Raw genomic sequence first — 10,654 nt, 5'->3', positions numbered from 1 at the left:
TTTGTGGTCGTGGAATCGAGGGTATTCTCTGCTATTTGCATTCTCCCTCACAACAAAAGTAAACATAACACACGTTCCTGTTTGCTTTGCAGAAAATAGCTATCAGAAACTTTCTTGCAGTCTCATCCCGACATTAGTCCCAAGAATGAAAGAGACAGCATGACACATTACAACATTGTAAAGCTCACACATAGGGAACCACAGAGAAAATGCTTTAAAGTCTCAGCAGATCTGACAGCATCTGGAGGGAGAGAAATGAGCTGACGTTTCGTGTCCAGGTGACCCTGAGTCAAAGCTGCACCGGAAACGTTATCCAGTCGTACCCCACAGAGGGGAAATATAGATATATAACGGTATCCAGTAATAACTCACAGGGGGCCAATAAGGAAATAAAGCTTTATCGAGCAATGAATCACAATAGAAGCCGAGTCCCCAACTTCCCCTCTTGGACGGATGTGAACAATCCAACCTGCCAGACTATTTACAAGAGAAGACGAATTTTACCCTTCTCTTGGGATCAATATGAATTCCTCAACCAGACTCACCGAAGCAGATTGTCGAGTCATGAGCAGGGCTTTTGCCGGTGGGGTCTTGCTGTGCGTATTTAAGCGGGAATCTCATGTACTGGGACCAACGCTTTTCCATTGAAAGGGAGGTATTGGATCTTCCTGAGGTTGAAAATCTTGTTGGAGAAATTTAACCTCGTGGAGTAAAAGACAATATCAGGAGTGGGATTCGAACCCACGCCTCCAGAAGAGACTGCGACCTGAACGCAGCGCCTTAGACCGCTCGGCCACCCTGATGGGTTAATGCAAAAACTAAGATCCGTGCACAAATCGACTTAAAGTCTGTCTTCATCTTTATTACATTTCAAACAAGACAAGCTTTCCCTACTTTTGAACCCCAGCCAGAGTCCTGTATCTGAGTTCCATCCTTGTCCAAACCGCTGGTGGTTAAGGAGCTTCTAATTGCTGCATTGATCAGTTACCTCTAATCAGCAAGGCCCGATATACCGCTCGACGTGTTCCTCAGGCGAAGGTTTTGAACGTCGAAGATCTGAGGGCGTGAAGTATCTAATTGGAGAGTTGCATTCTGGCGACTGCAATCTCTCTCCACAGCTGCTTCCGGTGCTGCTCTCACAGACAAGTAGCCGAAGAACCCCTCCACTGTCCAATCAGGTGAACGTTCATCCAGTAGAGGCGGCAGAAGAGTGTTCTGGGAGAAGTCAACTTAGTCACCTCGACTGTACTGTGGCTAGCTGAAGAACAGGTGTCAAAGAGTGGATAAGACTGAAAGCAAAACTTTGGTACCAATAAAGAAAAAGGCAGATGTGCTGCTGATAAATTGCAACTTTTTTCCGTTTGGTGTGATTGAGAGTGCGAATAGCAGAGGATGGTTTCGATCCATCGACCTCTGGGCCCAGCATGCTTCCGCTGCGCCACTCTGCTCGGTGCTCTTTTTTTTGTGGTCGGACTTGAGGCAAAGTTTGAGGAAGTCTGTAACAGCGTGATCAATGTTCCCAGATAGATGAAACTGCTGCCCCGAACTTCATTTTATAAAGGTGATTCCAGTCACTCCCCACTTCCCCATCAGAACAACGTCACAGAAGAAATCACATCACCTTCCACAGAACAACCATTCCGCACGAAAGTTAATTATCTGAACTGTGCTGACCAGTATCAGTGTGCTCAAACGTCTGTTCTTGTTGAAAGAAAAAATGAGGAAGTGAATAATTGTGTGGTTACCGCAGGGCAGTAATGTTGTAGCTCCTGGTTTAAGGAGCAGAGTGCCGCAGCGGATGCGTGTTGGGTCATTAGCCCGAGGTCGAGGAATCGAGGCTATTCTCTGCTATTTACATCCTCCCTGACACAAAAAGTAAACATAACACACGTTCCTGTTTGCTTTGCAGCAAATAGCTATCAGAAACTTTCTTGCAGTCTCATCCCGGCATTAGTCCCAAGAATGAAAGAGACAGCATGACACATTACAACATTGTAGAGCTCACACATAGGGAATCACAGAGAAAATGCTTTAAAGTCTCAACAGATCTGACAGCATCTGGAGGGAGAGAAATGAGCTCAGGTTTCGAGTCCAGGTGACCCTTAGTCAAAGCTGCACCGGAAACGTTATCCAGTCGTACCCCACAGAGGGGAAATATAGATATATAACGGTATCCAGTAATAACTCACAGGGGGCCAATAAGGAAATAAAGCTTTATCGAGCAATGAATCACAATAGAAGCCGAGTCCCCAACTTCCCCTCTTGGACGGATGTGAACAATCCAACCTGCCAGACTATTTACAAGAGAAGACGAATTTTACCCTTCTCTTGGGATCAATATGAATTCCTCAACCAGACTCACCGAAGCAGATTGTCGAGTCATGAGCAGGGCTTTTGCCGGTGGGGTCTTGCTGTGCGTATTTAAGCGGGAATCTCATGTACTGGGACCAACGCTTTTCCATTGAAAGGGAGGTATTGGATCTTCCTGAGGTTGAAAATCTTGTTGGAGAAATTTAACCTCGTGGAGTAAAAGACAATATCAGGAGTGGGATTCGAACCCACGCCTCCAGAAGAGACTGCGACCTGAACGCAGCGCCTTAGACCGCTCGGCCACCCTGATGGGTTAATGCAAAAACTAAGATCCGTGCACAAATCGACTTAAAGTCTGTCTTCATCTTTATTACATTTCAAACAAGACAAGCTTTCCCTACTTTTGAACCCCAGCCAGAGTCCTGTATCTGAGTTCCATCCTTGTCCAAACCGCTGGTGGTTAAGGAGCTTCTAATTGCTGCATTGATCAGTTACCTCTAATCAGCAAGGCCCGATATACCGCTCGACGTGTTCCTCAGGCGAAGGTTTTGAACGTCGAAGATCTGAGGGCGTGAAGTATCTAATTGGAGAGTTGCGTTCTGGCGACTGCAATCTCTCTCCACAGCTGCTTCCGGTGCTGCTCTCACAGACAAGTAGCCGAAGAACCCCTCCACTGTCCAATCAGGTGAACGTTCATCCAGTAGAGGCGGCAGAAGAGTGTTCTGGGAGAAGTCAACTTAGTCACCTCGACTGTACTGTGGCTAGCTGAAGAACAGGTGTCAAAGAGTGGATAAGACTGAAAGCAAAACTTTGGTACCAATAAAGAAAAAGGCAGATGTGCTGCTGATAAATTGCAACTTTTTTCCGTTTGGTGTGATTGAGAGTGCGAATAGCAGAGGATGGTTTCGATCCATCGACCTCTGGGTTATGGGCCCAGCACGCTTCCGCTGCGCCACTCTGCTCGGTGCTCTGTTTTTTGTGGTCGGACTTGAGGCAAAGTTTGAGGAAGTCTGTAACAGCGTGATCAATGTTCCCAGATAGATTAAACTGCTGCCCCGAACTTCATTTTATAAAGGTGATTCCAGTCACTCCCCACTTCCCCATCAGAACAACGTCACAGAAGAAATCACATCACCTTCCACAGAACAACCATTCCGCACGAAAGTTAATTATCTGAACTGTGCTGACCAGTATCAGTGTGCTCAAACGTCTGTTCTTGTTGAAAGAAAAAATGAGGAAGTGAATAATTGTGTGGTTACCGCAGGGCAGTAATGTTGTAGCTCCTGGTTTAAGGAGCAGAGTGCCGCAGCGGATGCGTGTTGGGTCATTAGCCCGAGGTCGAGGAATCGAGGCTATTCTCTGCTATTTACATCCTCCCTGACACAAAAAGTAAACATAACACACGTTCCTGTTTGCTTTGCAGCAAATAGCTATCAGAAACTTTCTTGCAGTCTCATCCCGGCATTAGTCCCAAGAATGAAAGAGACAGCATGGCACATTACAACATTGTAGAGCTCACACATAGGGAATCACAGAGAAAATGCTTTAAAGTCTCAACAGATCTGACAGCATCTGGAGGGAGAGAAATGAGCTCAGGTTTCGAGTCCAGGTGACCCTTAGTCAAAGCTGCACCGGAAACGTTATCCAGTCGTACCCCACAGAGGGGAAATATAGATATATAACGGTATCCAGTAATAACTCACAGGGGGCCAATAAGGAAATAAAGCTTTATCGAGCAATGAATCACAATAGAAGCCGAGTCCCCAACTTCCCCTCTTGGACGGATGTGAACAATCCAACCTGCCAGACTATTTACAAGAGAAGACGAATTTTACCCTTCTCTTGGGATCAATATGAATTCCTCAACCAGACTCACCGAAGCAGATTGTCGAGTCATGAGCAGGGCTTTTGCCGGTGGGGTCTTGCTGTGCGTATTTAAGCGGGAATCTCATGTACTGGGACCAACGCTTTTCCATTGAAAGGGAGGTATTGGATCTTCCTGAGGTTGAAAATCTTGTTGGAGAAATTTAACCTCGTGGAGTAAAAGACAATATCAGGAGTGGGATTCGAACCCACGCCTCCAGAAGAGACTGCGACCTGAACGCAGCGCCTTAGACCGCTCGGCCACCCTGATGGGTTAATGCAAAAACTAAGATCCGTGCACAAATCGACTTAAAGTCTGTCTTCATCTTTATTACATTTCAAACAAGACAAGCTTTCCCTACTTTTGAACCCCAGCCAGAGTCCTGTATCTGAGTTCCATCCTTGTCCAAACCGCTGGTGGTTAAGGAGCTTCTAATTGCTGCATTGATCAGTTACCTCTAATCAGCAAGGCCCGATATACCGCTCGACGTGTTCCTCAGGCGAAGGTTTTGAACGTCGAAGATCTGAGGGCGTGAAGTATCTAATTGGAGAGTTGCATTCTGGCGACTGCAATCTCTCTCCACAGCTGCTTCCGGTGCTGCTCTCACAGACAAGTAGCCGAAGAACCCCTCCACTGTCCAATCAGGTGAACGTTCATCCAGTAGAGGCGGCAGAAGAGTGTTCTGGGAGAAGTCAACTTAGTCACCTCGACTGTACTGTGGCTAGCTGAAGAACAGGTGTCAAAGAGTGGATAAGACTGAAAGCAAAACTTTGGTACCAATAAAGAAAAAGGCAGATGTGCTGCTGATAAATTGCAACTTTTTTCCGTTTGGTGTGATTGAGAGTGCGAATAGCAGAGGATGGTTTCGATCCATCGACCTCTGGGCCCAGCATGCTTCCGCTGCGCCACTCTGCTCGGTGCTCTTTTTTTTGTGGTCGGACTTGAGGCAAAGTTTGAGGAAGTCTGTAACAGCGTGATCAATGTTCCCAGATAGATGAAACTGCTGCCCCGAACTTCATTTTATAAAGGTGATTCCAGTCACTCCCCACTTCCCCATCAGAACAACGTCACAGAAGAAATCACATCACCTTCCACAGAACAACCATTCCGCACGAAAGTTAATTATCTGAACTGTGCTGACCAGTATCAGTGTGCTCAAACGTCTGTTCTTGTTGAAAGAAAAAATGAGGAAGTGAATAATTGTGTGGTTACCGCAGGGCAGTAATGTTGTAGCTCCTGGTTTAAGGAGCAGAGTGCCGCAGCGGATGCGTGTTGGGTCATTAGCCCGAGGTCGAGGAATCGAGGCTATTCTCTGCTATTTACATCCTCCCTGACACAAAAAGTAAACATAACACACGTTCCTGTTTGCTTTGCAGCAAATAGCTATCAGAAACTTTCTTGCAGTCTCATCCCGGCATTAGTCCCAAGAATGAAAGAGACAGCATGACACATTACAACATTGTAGAGCTCACACATAGGGAATCACAGAGAAAATGCTTTAAAGTCTCAACAGATCTGACAGCATCTGGAGGGAGAGAAATGAGCTCAGGTTTCGAGTCCAGGTGACCCTTAGTCAAAGCTGCACCGGAAACGTTATCCAGTCGTACCCCACAGAGGGGAAATATAGATATATAACGGTATCCAGTAATAACTCACAGGGGGCCAATAAGGAAATAAAGCTTTATCGAGCAATGAATCACAATAGAAGCCGAGTCCCCAACTTCCCCTCTTGGACGGATGTGAACAATCCAACCTGCCAGACTATTTACAAGAGAAGACGAATTTTACCCTTCTCTTGGGATCAATAGAATTCCTCAACCAGACTCATCGAAGCAGATTGTCGAGTCATGAGCTGGGCTTTTGCCGGTGGGGTCTTGCTGTGCGTATTTAAGCGGGAATCTCATGTACTGAGACCAACGCTTTTCCATTGAAAGGGAGGTATTGGATCTTCCTGAGGTTGAAAATCTTGCTGGAGAAATTTAACCTCGTGGAGTAAAAGACAACATCAGGAGTGGGATTCGAACCCACGACTCCAGAAGAGACTGCGACCTGAACGCAGCGCCTTAGACCGCTCGGCTATCCCAATGCGTTGACTACGATCCGTGCACAAATCCACTTAAAGTCTGTCTTCATCTTTATTACATTTCAAACAAGACATGCTTTCCCTACTTTTGAACCCCAGCCAGAGTCCTGTATCTGAGTGCCATCCTTGTCCAAACCGCTGGTGGTTAAGGAGCTTCTAATTGCTGCATTGATCAGTTTCCTCTAATCAGCAAGGTCCGATACACCGCTCTACCTGTTCCTCAGACGAAGGTTTTGAAAGTCTAAGACCTGAGGGCGTGAAGTATCTAATTGGAGAGTTGCATTCTGGCGACTGCAATCCCTCTCCACAGCTGCTTCCGGTGCTGCTCTCACAGACAAGTAGCCGAAGAACCCCTCCAGTGTCCAATGAGATGAACGTTCATCCAGTCGAGGCGGCAGAAGAGTGTTCTGGGAGAAGTCAACTTAATCACCTCGACTGTACTGTGGCTTGCTGAAGAACAGGTGTCAAAGAGTGGATAAGACTGAAAGCAAAACTTTGGTCCCAATAAAGAAAAAGGCAGATGTGCTGCTGACAAATAGCAACTTTTATCCGTTTGGTGTGATTGAGAGTACGAATAGCAGAGGATGGTTTACGATCCATCGACCTCTGGGTTATGGGCCCAGCACGCTTCCGCTGCGCCACTCTGCTCGGTGCTCTTTTTTTGTGGTCGGACTTGAGGCAAAGTTTGAGGAAGTCTGTAACAGCGTGATCAATGTTCCCAGAGAGATGAAACTGCTGCCCCGAACTTCATTTTATAAAGGTGATTCCAGTCACTCCCCACTTTCCCATCAGAACAACGTCACAGAAGAAATCACATCACCTTCCACAGAACAACCATTCCGCACGAAAGTAAATTATCTGAACTGTGCTGACCAGAATCAGTGTGCTCAAACGTCTGTTCTTGTTGAAAGTAAAAAATTAGGAAGTGAATAATTGTGTGGTTACCGCAGGGCAGTAATGTTGTAGCTCCTGGTTTAAGGAGGAGAGTGCGCAGCGGAAGTGCTGGGCCATTAGACCGAGGTCGAGGAATCGAGGGTATTCTCTGCTATTTACATTCTCCCTCACGCCAAAAGTAAACATAACACACGTCCCTGTTTGCTTTGCAGCAAATACCTATCAGAAAATTTCTTGCAGTCTCATACCGACATTAGTCCCAAGAATGAAAGAGACAGCATGACACATTACAAAATTGTAAAGCTCACACAGAGGGAATCACAGAGAAAATGCTTTAAAGTCTCAACAGATCTGACAGCATCTGGAGGGAGAGAAATGAGCTAAGGTTTCGAGCCCAGGTGACCCTTAGTCAAAGCTGCACAGGAAACGTTATCCAGTAGTACCCCACAGAGGGGCAATATAGATATAGAACGATATCCAGTAATAACTCACAGGGGGCCAATAGGGAAATAAAGCTTTATCGAGCAATGAATCACAATAGAAACCGAGTTCCCAACTGCCCCTCTTGGAGGGATGTGAACAATCCAACCTGCCAGACTATTTACAAGAGAAGACGAATTTTACCCTTCTCTTGGGATCAATATTAATTCCTCAACCAGAGTCACTGAAGCAGATTATCGAGTCATGAACTGGGCTTCTGCCGGTGGGGTCTTGCTGTGCATATTTAAGCTGGAATCTCATGTCCTGAGACCAACGCTTTTCCATTGAAAAGGAGGTATTGGATCTTCCTGTTATAAAGAAGAAGGCAGGTGTGCTGCTGACAAATAGCGACTTGTTTCCGTTTGGTGTGAGTGAGAATATAAATAGGCTTGTAACTTGCTGGCGAGGCCGTCGCCAGTGATGATGACGTGGCGTGGACTCGCTGAACCAGGTTCAGGAGCTCGAGCACTGAGCAGGGACGCTCTATCAGGCCCGACGATTTCAAACCACAGTGTTGCCGTGTCGCCTTGTTGGATACCCCTTGTTGACAGGAACCACTGGCAGCTATGGCATTGCCATTGTAGTCAAGGAACTGGCATGCTGGTGGAAGAATGCTTGGTCTGGCGCGCATGGTGTCGAGGCCGGATTTTGAGATGAGGTTCGCTGATGCGCCTGTGTGAAGTTTGAATCGGATGCAAGCCTTGTCTCATTTCATTTCATTTCGTTTTCATTTCATTATTTGTGTGGACAGTACACCACTCGTCGATCCACACTGAGGATCGAGAGGCGTTTCTCGTTGTGGTGGAAGGCAGCGCATGTGTAGTTATGATGCCCACCCGGTATGGGGACCTGACGCACTCAGCATCAGGGTCTGTTGGGCTGTCGGGATCGGAATCTGGCATGCCTTGTTGTATTGAGCGGACACTTCTGCGCCGCAGCTGGGATCGCTGGCTGCTGAGCGGTGGAGCAGATCTGCAAAGGGCTGCATAGTGGCCAAGCTTGCCACACTGTAGACACCGGCGTCCTTTTGCCGGACATTTCCGCTTTAAGTGGGTGGAGCCACAATTCGGAGATGTCATGACGCCGACGGCAGGGCATTTCGTGCGCCATCGTGCATGCGCAGTGCGATCGGTCGACGTACGCACCTGTGCAGTCATGTTTTCGGCCTCGTCGTCCACTCGGTCATGGCGCACATGCGCAGGGACCCAGGAAAAGCGCACAAAGTGACCACTCTCCTCGATGCTCAGGCCGTGCATTTGAACAATGGCCTGCACCCGTTCCACCTCATGGGAGGCCGGTTTTGCAGTTTCTGCCGCCCTGATGTGGGAGTAACGATTCTTAGCATGCTCATGGATAACGCATGTCTCGATAGCAACTGAGAGGGTCAACTGTTTGACTTTCAGGAGCTGCTGCCGAAGGGAGTCGGAGTGGACACCGAAAACGATCTGATCCCGGATCATGGAATCTGCCGTCGAGTCATAGTTACATGACTGCGCTAGGATGCGGAGATGGGTCACGAAGGACTGAAAAGTTTCATTCTTACCCTGAAGCCTCTGCTGGAAAAAGTACCATTCAAAGCTCTCATTCACCTCAGTGTCGCAGTGGCTGTCAAACATCAGCAGGACTGTTTCGAATTTTGTTTTGTCTTCGCCGGCAGCGAATGTAAGGGAGTTGTAGATGTGGATGGCGTGGTCCCCCACGGTGGAGAGAAATAATGTGATCTTCCTGGCATCCGATGCTGCTTCGAGGTCAGAGGCCTCGATCTGCAGGAGGAACTTTTGCTTGAAGATTTTCCAATTGGCGCCAAGGTTGCCGGAGATGCGGAGCTGCAGAGGAGGCTGGTGTTTTCCATTTCACCGGATGGCTGCTTCCTGTTCAATGCTGATTCACTCGAGATAGGTCCGTCAAGATCAGTATCACTCTGGTACCATGATGTGTTAGGCAGCTAGGCTCAATGTGGACTGCACTCGATGCAGGGAAGCTAAAAACAGACGTCGAACACTGGAGAAAATCCAACACTGTTTTATTCAACGATAGAACTGATACACATATTCAGCTGTGGGTCGACACTATACTGAACTGACTGGAGACCTTGTAGTAGCCTGATCAGACTTACTAGCTACCGCATGGTGTTTGCACTTGCTAGCTCGTGGACTCTGAATGTCTCAGTGGCTGGGTCCAGAGAGAGAGGGAAACCTAGTGCCCTCTGGCTTTATAGTGGTAGTGTCCTGTTTGGTGATTGGCTGCACTGTGTTGTGCTTACTGGTCATCCTGTGTGTCCATCACTGACTGTTTGCATCTCATTATATACATGAGTGGATATTATGACAGACTCCAAATCCAATGGTCTTTTTCCGCGGAGATTCTATCCCTTCTCACAGACAGACTGGGAGACCCGTCATCGCATGAAAGCAATAACTTCCTGGAGTGATTCCAGGTTGGGTTTATATCGCATAAATTGTCAATGAATGTCTTGTTAAACGTAGTTCAGTTAGCGGAGTGGCTGTGGCTTGGTACTTGCAGTCAAATGGGGTTCCTCCGCACAGATTCGAAACCTACTCGCACTGTAGGCCGCACGGTAGCACAGTGGCTATCACAGTTGTTTCACAGCTCCAGGGAGCTGTCTGTGCAGTGTCTGCGTCGGTTTCCTCCGGGTGCCTCCGGTATCTTTCGGAAGTTCGGTGCAGACTCAAGAGGCCGAATGTCCTGCAGGGATTCATAGAACATAGAACATAGAACAATACAGCGCAGTACAGGCCCTTCGGCCCACGATGTTGCACCGAAACAAAAGCCATCTAACCTACACTATGCCATTATCATCCATATGTTTATCCAATAATCCATATGTTTATCCAATAAATTCTCTGGATAACGATTCTCTGGATAACAAATTAGAATCGTCAGAACTCCGACATTGACGGGATGTTTAAGGCGTCTGACTGATCTTCATCACGATGCGATCAAATGTTTGTATCTTTCAGTCTTTCCGCGGTGTTTTATTTACAATGTGTAGAAACATGTTT

General features: G+C 47.3%; 5 non-coding genes across 5 annotated transcripts; all 5 read right to left on the bottom strand.

Moving 5' to 3' along the window:
* Positions 1-720: 720 nt before the first annotated feature.
* Positions 721-803, bottom strand: trnal-cag (transfer RNA leucine (anticodon CAG)). The gene has a single exon. It is a non-coding gene; the product is annotated as a tRNA-Leu (tRNA).
* Positions 804-2,537: 1,734 nt separating this feature from the next.
* Positions 2,538-2,620, bottom strand: trnal-cag (transfer RNA leucine (anticodon CAG)). The gene has a single exon. It is a non-coding gene; the product is annotated as a tRNA-Leu (tRNA).
* A 580-nt stretch (positions 2,621-3,200) lies between these two features.
* Positions 3,201-3,272, bottom strand: trnam-cau (transfer RNA methionine (anticodon CAU)). The gene has a single exon. It is a non-coding gene; the product is annotated as a tRNA-Met (tRNA).
* Positions 3,273-4,361: 1,089 nt separating this feature from the next.
* trnal-cag (transfer RNA leucine (anticodon CAG)) lies at positions 4,362-4,444 on the bottom strand. The gene has a single exon. It is a non-coding gene; the product is annotated as a tRNA-Leu (tRNA).
* A 1,733-nt stretch (positions 4,445-6,177) lies between these two features.
* Positions 6,178-6,260, bottom strand: trnal-cag (transfer RNA leucine (anticodon CAG)). The gene has a single exon. It is a non-coding gene; the product is annotated as a tRNA-Leu (tRNA).
* Between the last annotated feature and the right edge of the window lie 4,394 nt (positions 6,261-10,654).

Source organism: Scyliorhinus torazame, chromosome 24, assembly GCF_047496885.1.
Source record: "Scyliorhinus torazame isolate Kashiwa2021f chromosome 24, sScyTor2.1, whole genome shotgun sequence".
Taxonomy (NCBI): Eukaryota; Metazoa; Chordata; class Chondrichthyes; order Carcharhiniformes; family Scyliorhinidae; genus Scyliorhinus; species Scyliorhinus torazame.
The sequence above is the reverse complement of the archived record's forward strand: the minus strand, read 5'-3'. Positions and strand labels throughout refer to the sequence as shown.